The sequence below is a fragment of the Macrotis lagotis genome, chromosome 8, assembly GCF_037893015.1.
Source record: "Macrotis lagotis isolate mMagLag1 chromosome 8, bilby.v1.9.chrom.fasta, whole genome shotgun sequence".
In the NCBI taxonomy this organism is placed as follows: Eukaryota; Metazoa; Chordata; class Mammalia; order Peramelemorphia; family Peramelidae; genus Macrotis; species Macrotis lagotis.
In genome coordinates, this window is record NC_133665.1 from 103143728 (window position 1) to 103161222 (window position 17495).

At 35.4% G+C, this 17495-nt stretch overlaps 1 pseudogene; it reads right to left on the reverse strand.

Annotated features, from left to right (window-relative positions):
* Positions 1-3688: 3688 nt before the first annotated feature.
* On the reverse strand, positions 3689-4642 carry LOC141496519 (5-beta-cholestane-3-alpha,7-alpha-diol 12-alpha-hydroxylase-like; annotated as a pseudogene).
* Positions 4643-17495: the final 12853 nt, after the last annotated feature.

The window sequence follows — 17495 nt, forward strand, 5'->3', positions numbered from 1 at the left end:
TGGTTTCTAATAAAACAATAGTGTTACATGGCATACATATACCACAATTTGCTAAGCCATTCCCCAATTGAAGGACATTTACTTGATTTCCAATTCTTTGCCACCACAAACAGGGCTGCTATGAATATTTTTGTACAAGTGATGTTTTTACCCCTTTTCATCATCTCTTCAGGGTAGTGTTATTACTGGATCAAAGGGTATTTACATTTTTGTTGTCCTTTGGGCATAGTTCCAAATTTCTCTCCAGAAAGGCTGAATGAGTTCACAGCTCCACCAACAATGTAATGGTGTCCCAGATTTCCCACAACCCTTCCAGCAATGATCATTACCCTTTCTGGTCATATTGGCCAATCTGAGAGGTGTGAGGTAGTACCTCAGAAATGTTTTAAATTGCATTTCTCTAATAATTAGTGATTTAGAGCAATTTTTCATATGATAATGAATTGCTCTGATTTCTTCATCTGTAAATTGCCTTTGCATATCCTTTGACCATTTGTCAATTGGAAAATGGCCTTTCAGGCATTCTTGATGAAAATATTGGAACTGAATAAATAAATTTGACTTTCAAATTCAAGATTAAGAGAAACATAAAAAGAGAAACAGGAAAGAGAAATAATAAGCATCTTAAGAATGTTAAACTGGGGGGACAGCTAGATGGCACAGTGTATAGAGCACCGGCCCTGGAATCAGGAGGACCTAAGTTCAAATCCAGCCTCAGACAGTTAATAATTACCTAACTATGTGACCTTGGTCAGGTCACTTAACCCCATTGCCTTGCAAAACCAAAAAAAAAAGACTAAACTGCTTCTATTCTGACTAGGAAAGATGATACTCATGAAAGTTTTCTCATTATTGGAGCAGTTAGGAGTATTTATAGTCAGAGGGCACAGGTATGAATTGAATATGATGTGATGATATCTCAAAAAAACTAAAATTAAGGGGTGATAAAGAAGAATGCATTGGGAGAGAGGGAAAAAGAGTGGTAGAATTATCTCATATTCAAGAAGTGAGAAATTTTTTACAGTAGAGGAAAAGATGGGGGAGTTGGGGGAGTGAGTAAACAGAATTGACCCAAAGAGGGAATAATATTCACACTCAATTATAGGAATAAAAACTATCTTATTTTGTGGGAAAATAGAAGTAAAATGGGATAAGAGACAGGGTTAGGTAACAGAAGGCAGGGCACATTAGGGGAGGTGATAGAAGCAAAACACTTTTTAAATATTTTAATGTTTAATCTGCATTATTAATATATTTTTAAGTCTAAGGATTTTCTTAAATGTAAGAGATCAACAAAGCAATGAATCAAGCAAGGCCTGATTTGTAGTACCTGACAATTTCTATAAATTCTTACAGTGAAAATTTAATCTTTTGCCCAGTTCTAGCAAGTGCTTGTTTTTTACTAATACTTTTTATGAATTTGTCTTTCCAACATTCAACAATAGTTTACACTTATCATTTTTTTGCAGTTTTGAGTTTTACATTTTTCTCTTTTCCTCCCTTCCCTCCTACATCCTCCCTCCCAGAAAGCCTAATATAGGCTTTACAAGTGTAATTATGCTAAACATAGATTCATATTAATCTTGTTATGAAAGAAGAATTAAATCCAAATGGAAGGGAGGGAAAAAGGGGGAAAACATTAGAGAGAAAAACACAACATAATACATGACAACTTTTAAAAATTGAAGATAGTAAACTTTGGCCTGCATTTCAACTACTCAGTTCCCTCTCTAGATATGGATAGTATTTTCCAACAGAAATCTTTTAGAATTGTCTTTGATTATTGTACTGTTGAAATGAACAAATCCATCATGGTTGATCATCATTCAAGGTTGTTGTTAGTATGTATAATGTTCTTCTGGTTCTGCTCATTTCAGTCAGCATCAGTTCATATTTAGTCCTTCCAGGTTTTTCTGAAATCTCATCCCTCATTATTTCTTATAGAACAATTAAAATAGTTCTTATAGAACTATTATATTCTTATTGTTGGGCATCTCCTCAATTTCCAATCAGTGAAGCAAAACACTTCTGAGGAGGGATAGGGTGAAATGAAAGAATAGAATAAACAGGAGGGGTAAAAGATGGGGTGAAATACTGGAGAAGGATAATGTGAGTGGATGAATCCGTTCCATTCAGCAGCAGTTGGTTGACATGGGAGTGTATGAAGTGAGACAGAGACAATTTAATTTGGTACTTCTCTGGACTTTCCAGAGAAGTAAAACAATCATAACTGAAAAAATTTTGAAGCACATTTTTCTGATAAAGGCTTCATTTCTCAAATATATAGAAAACTGAGTCAAATTTATAATAATAGGAGCCATTTCTTAATTGATAAATGATCAAGAGATATGAAGAGTTTTCAGATGAAGAAAGCTCTTTATATATCTATATGAGTAGGTGCTCTAAATCATTATTGATTGGAAAATTGCAAATTAAAACAAGATACCACCTCATAGCTATTAGATAGGTTAATAAGACAGAAAAGGAGAATGACAAATGTTGGTGGAGATGTGGAAAAAATGAGAAATGATCCAGCTAACCAAATGTAGTCAAACATCCTGGAGGAGAAGTTAATCAACAGTTTGATCTAGAATGTAGATTTAGGACGATGTAAATAAAGGTTCCAACTGTAGTCTAGGAGTGAAAGAGATTACCAAAGGAGGTGTGAAGAGAAAGAATAGAGGATGTTCAAGGAAAGAATACTGGGAGCTCAGGGGCAGGAGAAAGAGAATGAGCCTAGAAGAAACAGTCAGAGGAAGGGAGCAGATCACAGAAACCAAGATGCCCTACAAATCACTATCCCCTCCTAGGACCTCAGTCTTGAAGGGACCTCAGAAGTCATCAAGTCTGACTTGTACTTGAACAGGTATGCCCTACACAACATCTCTTAAAAGGAGTTTTTATATCTTTGATTGGTGATCTTTAGTGTTACTGCCTCACCAACCAGGGGTTTCCATGTTTCCAATGCAGCCCATTACATCATGGGACAACCCCAATTATTTGCAAGGTTTTTTTTGTCTTTATTATTCAAGTGAATTTTTACCCATCAAGAGGAAGGGAATCAGTCAAAGAGATTAAGGAAGAGTCAGAGAGGCAGCCCAGAGAGAAGAGAGTCTTTAAAAGGTAGGCATAATCTATATTATCAAAGCTACAGAGGAGTTAGAGTTTGAAGAAAAGAAAATTGGATGGGTTGATTGGGAAAGGCATTGGAGAGCAATTGAATCAGGTGGTGAGGGCAAAATCAAGTTATAAGAGAGGAGATTCTAGGGAATGAATGGGTGGTTAGAAAGGGAAGAGAGTGCCTTTTACCCCACTGCATCCTTAAGCTTGTGCAAAAATTTTCACCTTTAAGTTAGAAGCATATTCAATATCATAACTTGGACTTCATATATTGACTGTATAGCACCAATCCCAAATTGCTTCATATTTATTCAAGGGATCTTCACCCCCTGATCAACCAAGTCTATGTCATAATGTGTGACCATCAAGAATACAAACATCTTCATGATACTGAAGACGAAGAACTTCCCAGGACACATGGTGGGGCCAGTACACCATGGCAACATCTGTGATTTGATCTTTTTTTCCCTTGATGGTGAAAGCTACCTTTTTGCTGCCATCAGGTTTCAGGAAACAATCCTATTTGAATGTAGTGGGATCTGGGTAGATTTCTGGATCCACAATGAGGAAAATATGAGGAAGATGAAAACTTCATCTCCCTAGTGGATGGCATACTCTTCACCACCATACATTTTCAGGATCATGTCCTCCATGACAGCCTTGATCAGGAAAGGGTTCATCAACCTGCCTAATGTCTCCTCGATGACACTGTCCAGCACTAGGGTCTGTTGCAGTATACTATAGTGAACATGGATGACCACCTGGTCTCATCTCCTGCCCCTTTTTCCTGAGACTCTTTCTACCCCCTTTTCATGGCTTTCAGTACCTTTGGGTTCTTTAGGAGGCAGAGGAGGGTTCAGAAATACACACACCTCTATTGCTCTGGAAAGTCCAAAGCAGTACCAAATCAAACTGGCTCTGTCCCCCCTCAGACATTCCCACATCAACCAGCTGCTGCTAAATGGAATGGATCCATCTACTCACATTATCCTTCTCCAGCTTCTGCCTTGCAGGGAGAATTTTCCAGAAGAAATGTTTCCGCCTCCTCATTTCTTGCTTCTCCTTGGGCAGGAACATAGAATGAAATACCTGGGGAAAGAGCATGTCAAATTTCCTGAACTCCTCAAAGACTTCCTGGGATTGCAGGAGGTTATGTACACGGCCTGCTCTAAAGACAATACTGTGACAGTATTGAAATAGCCCTTCCTGCTTCCACTCCTGGGATCCTGGTCTCATATCAGCATCAGGTTCTAGTATCATGACATTTAGGTTATCCATCATGGCTTGGGTCAAACCAACTAATTGAGTACTCATCAAGTGCTTTGAATTGTTTATTATATTTCAGATACTATCTTGGAAAAGTCCAATTTGCTTCTTCTCTCCTTCAGAATGACATCAAAAAATAAGGGATCCAGGACATAAGTGATGTATTGGTAGCAAGCTGAACAGTAAAGATGTCTCCATGGTGTTCTTGCATCCCCTTCAGGAAATTGGAGGCATCCTTAATAGAAGTCCCTGTCATGGCCCAGAGAATGAGGTCTTTGTCCAGAGGGGGCTCTCTGACTCTTCCCTACCAGGATAATGGTCATCAGGACTATAAACACAGAAGCCCAGAATGCCATCATCACTCTACTCTGGCTAGGGGAACAGTTAGCAGTCTGTCTTTGTTGTCTGGAAGCAACCTAATTTGATCCTGTGGATTTTCTACAAATGTTCTATCACTCTGCAAGAAATAATGTGATATATCTGATGTTTTATCTCTTTCCTTAGCTGCCTCTTTTCCGTGTATACAACTTTTGTTTGTAATGCCTTCACTGAACTTTACTGAGTATGTCATAGCCCTGTTCTGGACTGCAATTCTTTGACCCTTACTAGATACCTATCTTTACTACTTACGTCACTGACCTAATTTTTGTATAGGTTTGACACTGTCCACTAGGACTCATCTATGTGTTCTTGCTCCTTCCCAAGGCCATTTGGCAGGAGCCCAAAAGGTAAACAAGAAAAGAAATTCAATTTTGTCTCACTTACCCCAACCCCACGTTTCTTGACCTCTTCTAGTTATTCTACCTTTGTCTGATCTCAGGCTTCTGAGAACACTAAGCACAGCCCAACATTGCTTTCTGATCTAACTCCATATAATTAATCTCTTCTATAAAGTTAAGGCACAGGACAAAGCAGAGGCAGAAATGGCCTTTCCCATGACTATAAAAGGCTCACTTCATCAAAGAGGACTCACTCTTCCCTGAGTGACCTGGGAATATGATTCCATGTGGTGTAATAACATTCTGGTCTTCTTTGTTTAATGCTCTGGTGGCCACTAACTTGGTAGGGCTGTACTAACCAAGGGCCTGAAATTCCATCATTCACACTTTGCCTGCAAGAACAATTTCTCCCTTGGTGATTGGAGTTTAAGGTATTATCCTTATCTCAGTACAAATCCCAAAGGAAAAGAGAATAGAAATTCATTAAGCCCTCAACAGTTGGGAAGGAAGTAAGATTGGGGGAAAAATTGTAAAACTCAAAAACTCAAATAAAATCTTTAATTAAAAAAAAAGACCTCATCGGTCACTAAATTTTCATCCTCTTTCTCAGTAGACTCATGCTTCAGTAGAAGGAGTTTGATGGATTAAACAAGGACAGTAGAGTACTAAGCAATGGATTTGAAGGTTGAGGACAAGGATTTGAATGATAGCCTTTCCATTTTCTAGCTCTGTAATCTGTCCTAATCTGGTACCAGGGATTACTCAAACCTGGAGGGTCTGTTTAGATAAACAATCCATTTAATGAACCTTTTGTCAAATATCCCTAGGGAAAAGCATGTCCTCACAAAATTAAAAATCACTTTGTAAAGAGAAAAGCTTCTACCCACACTCATGGAAGTTAAAAACAGTGGAAAAAGGTAACTCACCCCCTCAAACATTCTCAAAACTACATACTTCTAAGTCTGTATGTGTTGTATATTCCTTGCTCACAATAGTAGTACTACTAGTTGGTATAGTGGGAGGTTAACTAGCATCTCCCCAGTTCCTCCAATATCATGGTGTGCAACTTCTCTGGACCTCATTTTATTTCTTTGTAAAAAATGTAATATGTTCCTTCTAACACTAAATCTCATGAGTGTATTTAAGGATGGAGAGGTCTTACTGGAAGAAAAGTTCATAGTGGAACCAATGGGGAATTCTTGAGGATACTTTGGGGAGAGTGACAAGATTTGGGAAAGGGAGATGCTCAAAATATTTTGCTGTAGCCCTGCTGTTTATAAGAGGCTGGCCCAGGTCATGGATGACTAGGACCCTGGGAGCATCTACAGCTCTCTACCTTCCCATCTTCCTTTTCCATCTTCTCCTTTCCTTCCATTCCTATCGCAGTAAACTGGAAAGAATTCTGGTCTTTGGAATCATAATGATGTAGATTCTATTTCCCAACTTGTTTTGCAAGGATTAAGTGATTTTTAACTCTATGGGCCCCAGTTTATTTGTCTGTAAAATGTGTGTTGAACACATTTTTGGAGAGCCTAGGGGTGTACTAGGTGACCTTTACAATTCCTTTTGACTCTATATTTATGAAGTTGATTCTTCTTCTCAGCTAGATGTCAGTCTACACTTGATAAAACATTAAATATGCTTTTTTTCTTTTACAATAATAACTAAAATGTTGGGTTGTCTAATAGAAAACTTAAAGAGACATTAATTAAGTAGAAAGACTCAAGATGGTGAATTAGAAGCAGCAATTCAACTGAATTCTTCCAACAATTTCCTCCAAACAACTTTAAAATAATACTTCAAATCAAATTTTGGTGCATCATAGTAAACAAAAAAGTCAAGATGAGATAGTTGCCCCCAGAATCAGAAAACTTAGAATCTGGGAAGAAGCCTGTGACACTGGAATGGAGTCTGGACTGGTCCAACAGACTTTGGAGCAGCCTCAATAGGCTGTGGTAACAGCAGCTTTAGGTCTTAGCCTTTCTGGGGAAACAATTCCAGGACAGAAAGGCATATTTATAGTTGGTCTTAAGGGAGCAGAGATCTGGGTCAAAATTAGAAGGCAGAGAAGAACACAGTGCCTGCAGCTACAGGGGAACTGGGGACCCTTCCTGGGAAAAGACCAGAATGCATACCTCAAGATCCATTAACATAATTCTCCCCAAATCACACAACCTTGGGAGCACCCAAAACTTGGCCAGTTTCCCAAACTAGCTCTGAAAACAACAGCAAGAAAAAGCCTGAAGATTGGGACAGTACTTCCCCACCCCCAGGTGAACAGAGATCAACTTTCACATAAAGTTCAAAGTCAAAAGAATTGTTTGAAAAAATTAGCAAAGTACAAAAAAAAAAAGACTTTGACTACAGTAAAGTACCATTGGGGCAAGGAAAGCCAAGGCAAACTCGGAAGAAGACAATGTGAAAACGATACACAAAGCCTTCCCAAGTTCATCAAGAATTCCTGAAAGGATTCAAGAAAGCTATGAGTGATAGGGGAAAAGAAAATAGTGTAACTCAAGAAAATGATGAAAAGAGAATTAAGTATCTGGTAAAAGAGGCATATAAAATACTGAAGAAAATAACATTTTTAAAAACAGAATTGGCCAACTGAGAAAAATAAAGGCACAAAAATTCTCTAAAGAAAAGCACTTCTGAAGCAGCAGAATCTATCAAATGAATAAAAAAGTACAAAAGCACACTGAAAAAAAAATTTTGAAGTCAAAATTGGGCAAGTGTAAGTTAATGACTCTATAAGACATCAAGAAATAAAAACCAGGGACATTCTGGAAAGATGCTGGAGTAAGTCAGAAATTTCCAGGTTCTCCAGATTTCCTCCAGAAAAGACAGAAAATCACCACAAAACTAAAACAACAAAAAATAAAGTGACAAAGGAGTTGTCCTCCTAAGACAACTTATGAGAACCTCAGAAAGGACAAGGCTTCCAGAGGTTGGGCTTTGACCTGAGTGAAGTGGAGACACGTTCTCCAGTATAATAATGCTTGTCCTTATTTCAAAAAAGACCACAACATCAGAGAGATGATGCCATGACAAGCACATGTATAGGATTTGGGGGGGGGGGGGGTTGTGCTAAGTTACCAGACTCACTCTCTCCTCCAGAGTCATCTGAGTCCAGTGGCCAGATATGAAACAGGTGACTGGAGATGGCCCTGGATGAGAGATGGTCAGGGTTAAGTGACTTGCCCAAGATCACTCAGCTAAAAAGCTAGTAAGTCAGAGACTAGATTCGAACTCTCATCCTCCTGATTCCAAGGCCTATCCACTGTGCCAAAACTGCAGACCCTGGGGTGAAATCAGTCTTGGCCTAAGGATAATTAGCAGGAACTTTCACTTCACCAGTTTTCATCTAAGAAACACCAGAGGCTGAGTGGGGGGAAGAATGAAGGATCCCATTCCCCCCACCTTAGTTTCCTACCTCTCCCACCCCCACCCCCCATTTCAGGAAGCCAGCCCTGATGATGCTGATGAGAAGTGATCCAGGTCTGTGGTTGGGTGTGGGAATGAGGGAGCACATGTCCAGTGAGTGTAGTATCATAGAGAGCAAGAACATTTTTGTATAATGTGGTGATTCTGAAAGATAAAATTGGGTAGGAAAAGGAGGGCTGATAATGTTGGAGCCTTAATCTTTTCTGAGTTGAAGAGGAAACATCATGTACATTTCTGGAAGAGTGTAGAAATCTTCTGCATTTATAGGCAGGCAAGGAAACTGGGGGACAGGGAAGGGGAGGGATTGTTAGAGGGGTGGAAAGATTGGGATTTGGGAGGGTAGGGGAGAGGATGGGAGTGGGACTTTTGGTGGGGTGGGTAGATAGGATGGGGGAGAAGATAAGGTAAAAGAGATTGGGTAAAAAAATGAGACTGAGAAAGGAAATAGTAAAAGTAAGATAGATGGAAATTCACAAATAGTAGTTATAACTTTAAAAGAGAAGGGGATGCTTAAGCAGCTCTCCTTGTGGTGGCAAGAATTGGAAACTACAAGAATCTATCAGTTTGGGAATGGCTGAACAAGTTGTGGTATATGATTGTGACGGAATTCCATTATGCTATAAAAATGATTAATTCAATGATCTTAGAATTGCAGGAATGGCGAAGAGCAAAGTGAGCAGAACCAAGAGAATGTTGTATATAGCAAGAGCAATATTGTTTTAAGAAATATTTTGAGAGGAAAAGACCCACATCTACAAAAATATTTATAGCAGCTCATTTTGCAGTGACAAAGAATTGGAAATTGAAGGGGATCTACAATATTTGGGAATGATTGAACAAATTTTGGTTTATGAATGTGATCAAGTTCTATTATTCCATAAGAAATCATGAACAGATGGACTTCAAAAAAGTCTGGAAAGACTTGCATGAACTGATGCTGAATTAAGTGAGCAATTTCAGGAGAACATTATACATGTTATGTGAAGAGAGGGATAAGTCATTTTCTTTTTCTTGGCCCTAGTGTTCTCATCTATGAAATGGGAACATGCTTTGGAGGGGTTAAAAAAACATTGAATAAATGGTTTCAACTTGATTAAGTTCAGTAAACCTTTGCTTCATGAGAGAAGACTTATAAACGTGAATCAATTTAAAGTTTGTTGACATTGTTTGGGAATTTATTTTGTAAACAGTCAAGTTCCACAGATCTTTGTTCTGACTAATCTTGTTAATATGTTATACCAGTGGTGCCTCAGAGTCAAGTTCAAGTTTGTGGATCCCATTAGGGTTCATCGGCAATGCTTGTGGTCTCCAAATTTTTGTGATCACACATTCTTATCAATAAAACATTTTTGTGCATCCAGTCTCCATAATTGTAGCTTTATAAATTAGATGCAGGTGCTTCTGTTATTATAGTATTTTGTACAATATAGAACATCAACAAAAGGATGCAATTTTATAAATTCTATTGGATACAATAAAGATGCAATAAACAACTTTTAAAATGGTTTAATATTTCATTTATTAAAGGTATGGAAATCTTTCTTTGCTTTCACTAAATGAACCTACTTTTAATAACATGTTTAGTGAGAGAAAAATGATTGAATAGGCTTCATTTTTTCCTTCATTTTTAAATTTTAATTTATGGAATAAAACAAGCATTATCACAACACTGTACAATAAAAATTATTGTACTTGAAATTACAAATCTGAAATACACAACTTGTCATTCTTTTCAAATACACAGCAAAATTAACATGTAAATTTCTTTTTTCTCTTTTTTTCTTTCCTTACCCCCCCCCAATTTAGAGATGGCAACCATTAGACATAAATAGGGGTGTGTCTGTGTGTGTGTGTGTGTGTGTGTGTAAACTTGCTCTGTATGCATTTCTATTTTTCAATTCTTTCTCTGGATTCAAATAACATCTTTGTTCATATGGTCTTTATAGTTAATTTGTGTCCTTAAAATAGCCAAATAACTTATTCAACTCAAAGTTATTTTTGTTTTGTTTTGTTTTGTTTTTTTAGGTTTTTGCAACCCAATGGGGTTAAGTGGCTTGCCCAAGGCCACAAAAGTTAGGTGTCTGAGGCCTTAATTGAAATCAGGCCTCCTGACTCCAGGGGCAGTGCTCTATCCACTGCGCCACCTAACCGCCCCTTCAAAGTCATTCTTAAAAATTTTTATTGTTGTCACAGTATAAAAGTTCTCTTGTTACTCCTCATTTCACACTTCTTATTTTATGCAAGTGTTTCCATATTTTTCCTAAAATTGTTGAGCTCATCATTTTTTTCTTTTTTAAGTTGAATTTTTAAAATTGTTTCTGAATTTTATAATTTCTCCCCCATCCCAAATCCCTCCCCCACCCCCTACAGAAGGCAGTCTGATAGTCTTTACATTGTTTCCATGCTATACATCGATAAAAATTGAATGGGTTGAGAAAGAAAGCATATCCTTAAGGAAAAAATAAAATATAAGAGATAGCAAAATTACATAATAAGATACCTTTTTTAAAAAATTAAAGATAATAGTCTTTGGTCTTTGTTTAAAACTCCACAATTCTTCCTTTGGATACAGATGGCATTCTCCATCACAGATACCCTAAAATTGTCCCTGATGGTTGCACTGATGAAATGAGCAAATCCATTAATATTGATCATCACCACCATGTTGCTATTAGTATGAACAGTGTTCTTCTGGTTCTGCTCATCTCTCTCAGCATTTGTTCATGTGAATCCTTCCAGGCTTCTCTGAATTCCTGTCCCTCCTGGTTTCTAATAGACAATAGTGTTCCATCACATACATATACCACAATTTGTTCAGCCATGCCCCAATTGAAGGACATTCACTCAACTACCAATTCTTCGCCACCACAAACAGGGCTGCTATGAATATTTTTGTACAAGTGATATTTTTACTTTTTTTCATGATCTCTTCAGGGTATAGACCCAGTAGTGGTATTGCCAGATCAAAGAGTATGCACTTTTTTTTTTGTCCTTTGGGGATAATTCCAGATTGCTCTCCAGAAATTGAATGAGTTCACAGCTCCAACAACAATGTATTAGTGTCCCAGATTTCCTGCATCCCTTCCAACATTGATCATTGTCCTTTCTGGTCATATTGGTCAGTCTGAGAGGTGTGAGGTGGAACCTCGAGTTCATCATTTCTTATAGCATAGTAATATTTCATCACAATCATATATCATAATTTGTTCAGCCATTCCCCAATTGATGGGTAGTACTACAATTTCCTGTTCTTTGCCTCTTCAAAGAGAGCTGCAATATTTTAGATTATGTAGATTCTTATCCTTTTTTTCCCTATTCATTTTTGGAAATAGATGAATTAGTGGTATTACTAGATCAAAGGGTATAGGTATTTTAATAGTGCTTTTTGTAGAATTTCAGATTGCTCCCCAAAATGGTTGGATCAGTTTACATTTCCACCAAAAATGAATTTTTCCACATCCTCTTCAGCATTTGCTATTTTACTCTTCTATCATTTTGTCCAGTCTGGTAGCTATAAAATGCTATTTCAAGATTGTTTTAATTTGCATTTCTCTAATCAAAAATCATTTACAAATGATTCTAAATTGTTTTGGTTTCTTCATTGGAAAACTGCCTGTTCATATCCATTGACCACTTATCAATTGAGAAATGATACATATTATTAGAGACTTCACAGTTATTTATATTTTTTAGATATGAGTCCTTTGTCTGATCAACTACCTATAAAAATTTCCCCCAAATTTTCTGCTTTCCTTCTGACCTTGGAGACATTTGTTTTAATAGTACAGACCCTTTTAAAGGTAATGCAATCTAAATTATTCATTTTACACCTAACTTTGTTCTCTATCTTTTATTTATCAATAAATTGCTCACTTAATCATAATTCTGATACGAAGTATGTTCCATATTCTTCTAATTTTTTTGTTAAATTTCCTTATATCTTTAGGTCATGTATCCATTTTGACCTTATCTTGGCAAATGATGTAGGATATCAAACTATGCCCAGTTTCTGCCATACTGCTTTCCAGTGTTCCCAATAATTTTAACCAAATAATGAATTATCATCCCCAAAGCTTAAGTCTATAAACTTGTCAAATATAAGGTTATTATATTTATTTGCTGTTGCAAATTGTATGTTTACTATATTTGATGGATTTATCTATTTCTTAGCAATAGCAGATGGTTTTGATAATTACTGCATTATGAATCTGGTACTGCTAAACCTCCTTTCTTTCCTTTTTTCCATTTTTCTTTGGTATTCTTTATTTTTTGTTTTTCCAAGTGCATTTGGTTATTTTTTTCCTAATTTAATAAAAAAAAGAAAGAATTTAATTGGGATGGCAATTTGGTTAAAATTGCCATTTTCATTAAATCTGCCCTGTCTACACATGAACAATTATTATTTCTCCAATTACTTAAATCTGATTTTATTTGTTTAAAAAGTTATTTTAAAAATTTTGCTTATGTAGTTCCTCAGTTTATTTCGACAAATTCAGGCATTTTACATTGTCTAGAGTTATTTTAAATGGAGTATTTTTTACTTTTTTCTTCTTGTGTTTCATTTGTGACATATAGGCATGCTGATTATTGTGGATATACTTTATAACCTGCTATTTTGCTAAAATTTATTTTGCTTTAACTAACTTTTTAGGTGAATCTTTGGGATTTTCCAAGTATATCATCATAAAATCTGCGAAAGGAGATAACTTTTTTATGTCATTCCCTATTCTGATTCCTATTATTTCTTTTTCTTCTCTAATTGCTTTTGTTAGGATTTCCAGTACAGTACTGAATAAAATTGGTGACAATAGGCATTATTGTTTCATACTTGATTTTACTGGGAAGGCTTCTATCTTATTACCATTACACATATTACTTTCTGATGGTTTTAGATAGTTTTTTATTACTTTAGGGAAAAATCCATTTATGCCAATACTTTCAATTATTTTTAATAAAAGTGAATGTTGATCTAAAACTTTTCCTGCACTTATTGATATTTTTTTACTTTCATTATTGATGTAATCAATTATGTTAATAGTTTTCCTTATGTTAAACTATTCCTGCATTCCTAGTATAAATACATTTGATGATTATATATAATCTTTGTAATATATTGTTGTAACCTTTTAACTAGTATTTTATTTAGAACTTTTGCATTCATATTCATTAATTAAATTGATCTAAAATTTTCTTTCTCTATTTTTTACTCTTTCTGGTTTAACCATCAGTATCATATTGTTTCATTTGGTAGGTTTCATTATTTTTGGAATCTTGACTTAATATTTTGTGATATGGCAATACCAAAATCTAATTTTAAGTTCACTCTATTTTGATATTTGATTTTAAAGACTAATCTAATTGAAAAGATCTTTCTCCAAAGTTCATTGATCCAAAGTGAAGAAGAACATCATTGATTGAGTGTACTGGCTAATAAGTGATCCTTATTCTAGAATCCCATATGCCAATGTGGGATTATTGTATTAGCCCAATGGCAAACTTTTCTTATTGGTATATGGGATTCTATATGCTTTTCCCTTCTGACTACATTGAAACAACAAAGTTAGTTTTACAAATGAAGTTTAATTCTCTAGGATCTTATCAAAACCCATGGGTGGATGCCGTTTTAGTGAACATCAGCAACCAAACTAACTGAATAATTAATATTTATAGAATTTTGACAAAGGATTAAAAATTTTGGCAGTCAACTAATCAGGTTACACATTTGAATATAAAGGTATCATTACTTAATGATTCTCTAACCCATCCATGAGGGCTGTCCCATGTCAGAACTGACAAAGATCCAATTAGCCTAGGACTACCATCTCCTCTTCTGACACCATGTTTTATGTGTTATTAGATATGATATAGATATATAAAATATTGGAGTTTCTTCCTTTCTAAAATGTCATAAGTACAAGAATTTATTCAGGTTCTCATTTTATATAACCAGAGCAGATTTCTGCCTTCTCAGGATGGCCTTTAACTCATGGTTTACACAGTTTCTGCAGTAAAACTTGCAGATGCAATTAGAGGGGTATTAGACTATTTCACACAGAAAGAGCCTCCCTTCAGATTTATATCTAGAGACAGAGACCTGGAGGGGGCAGAAGGTGAACATTCCAAACTTATAGACCTCAATTAGAGGCTGATAGCAGCTTTTGATCAGAAATATAGATCAGATATATTGTAATTCTAATTTAAAGAATATCAGATTCAACAGTCTCCCATTTTGATCAAGATGGACATATTTTATGTCATCTGTAGATCAATCATATAAAAATTTAGGAAGATAGTGAGTCTATAGGAGGGGAAATAATATATCAGTGAGACTTTAGATTTTCTGAGAACCATGGACAAGTAAGATCTCTAACAGGAATAAGTATACAATCACAAATAATAAAAAATTACAGATTCACAAAGGGGTAATCTTGATTATATATATATGGACAGATAGATAAAAGCACACATCAGCAAGTTTTCTTCTGTAACACTTGATATAGTTCTATGGCTCAGGATATAGCTTCAGAGATTTCTTCAATACAGATTGCTTGTAGAGATTGTTACTTTTTCTGTTGAAACTTCTTACTAGAAAATGAAATTTTGAAATCCCTTAAATCTTGTTTATTTATCACTATTTTTATATTTCCCCCATTTGGAGGAATACCTTTCCACTTAATAAAATAAACTTTCATAACAGTTATGCCAAACCACACCTTAATTGAGCTGACTATTTTAAATTAGATAAGTCTAGGCCACAATTACTTAAATTTTCTGCATCTGGTTTTAATATTGATTGTCATGATCATAGCAATTTACCATAAAAATCAGAGACATAAAGAAAGGACAATGGTCCCTTATGTATTTTAGATGTCTGTTCCAGGTGGAGTCCTATAACCAAATGCCTCAAGCCAGACTCTCATTCTGCCAGATAGGGACATTTTTCTGAATGTCACATTTGTGGAAAACTGAGTCAGGAAAAAGTCCAACCTCAGATAGATCATACTGAAAAGCTGCTTTTTCCACTCTCTTACCCTGAACAAACTTTTTCACCTGTAAATTTCAACAAACCCCTCTTGGGTTTCTTTTCTTTTTTGTGGCTTCTATGGACTATGGCCAACCAGTCTTTTCCTTTGATATATGGATTTCAGACTTAAGATAGGAAGCCAATTTCAGTCCCATGACATTTTTTATAACAATTTCCTACAATCAGACAGAGATTCATCTCTAAACTTCATAGACTAAAGGATCAGAAATAATGTCATATTTTGATTATGATCATATAGTGATAACAAATGAATATTACAGGAAAAATCCCAAAATGTTATCCATGTTGCACAGATGATTTTACAATATAAGATCTGAAACATAACACATAGAAACAAAAATTTTCTTCAAAATTTTTCATTAATATGCTTGAAAGATTCATGTGTAACAAACAGATATTCTGAATTAACAATGTAACAATATATATTGCAGGAAAACTGGAGAAAGAACTAAGAAAAAATGAATAATAAAAAATTTTAAGTATAATAACCCCAACTGATAATTATTAATTGAGAATATTTTTATAAGTTTGATTATTATAGAATATCTGCTACCATATTTTAAATGTAAAATTACTGTTACAAAATTATACTATCAATCATACTAAATCTTATGTCACTATTACTTCATCACTCCCCTCCTTTTTAGCCAAAGGGGCACATAGTGCCACCTGCAGACCAAAAGAGAGAAAAAGAATCTTTTCATCTTGACATTTCCTCAGAAGATATGAGGGGAAGTTCTTTTAAACATTCCTCATGTGACCATGGGACATGTATCTCTTCCATCCCAGGCGTTATGACTACAGATGTCATTATCTTATTCACCAAAGTAGTAGAATATCTGATAATTTTGTAAGGTTATTCACTTCTAGTCAAATATATTTATCAATCTTAAAGCGAAAATGAGGTTTCTCAGGAACTTACTCTCATACATGATAATTTCAAAACATAGCATGAACTTTTCTACTTGCAAACTTTAAATGCTCTTAATAGTAACCCCACAGCTAATTGTTTCACAAATAGTAAGCTTAAAAAAATATAAAGAAACTTTTCTGACAGCTATAAGCAAATATATTATTTGCAATAAATTAGTTTATAGATTTGAAAATTTAGTAGACATATAAAATACATAATTTTTTTTCTTTTTTATACTTAAAGATTTTATTTATTTTGAGTTTTACAATTTTTCCCCTAATCTTACTTCCCTTCCCCCACCCCCACAGAAGGAAATTTGCCAGTCTTTACATTGTTTCCATGGTATACATTGATCCAAATTGAGTGAGATGAGAGAGAAATCATATTCTTAAGGAAGAAACATAAAGTATAAGAGATAGCAAGATCAGACAATAAGATATCAGGGTTTTTTTTTCCTAAATTAAAGGTTATAGTCCTTTGTCTTTGTTCAAACACCAGAGTTCTTTCTCTGGATACAGATGGTATTCTCCATTGCAGACAGCCCCAAATTGTTCCTGGTTGTTGCACTGATGGAATGAACAAGTCCATCAAGGTTGAACATCACTCCCATTTTGCTATTAGGGTGTGACAGTGTTTTTCTGGTTCTGCTCATCTCACTTAGCATCAGTTCATGCAAATTTCTCCAGGCTTCCCTGAATTCCCATCTCTCCTGGTTTCTAATAGAACAATGGTGTTCCATGACATACATAGACCACAGTTTGCTAAGTCATTGCCCAATTGAAGGATATTTACTTGATTTCCAATTCTTTGCCAAAAAAAAACTTTTTCAAAGGTCCTTTTCTGAGTCCTCCTTTTTTAAAATTTATTTATCCAATTACACATATAGTTTTCAGCATTCACTTTTTAATTTTTTTAAGAAAGATTTTATTTGGGGGGCAGAGCCAAGATGGCGACAAGAGTGGAGGGTGTCCTAGGAGCTCTCTCATAA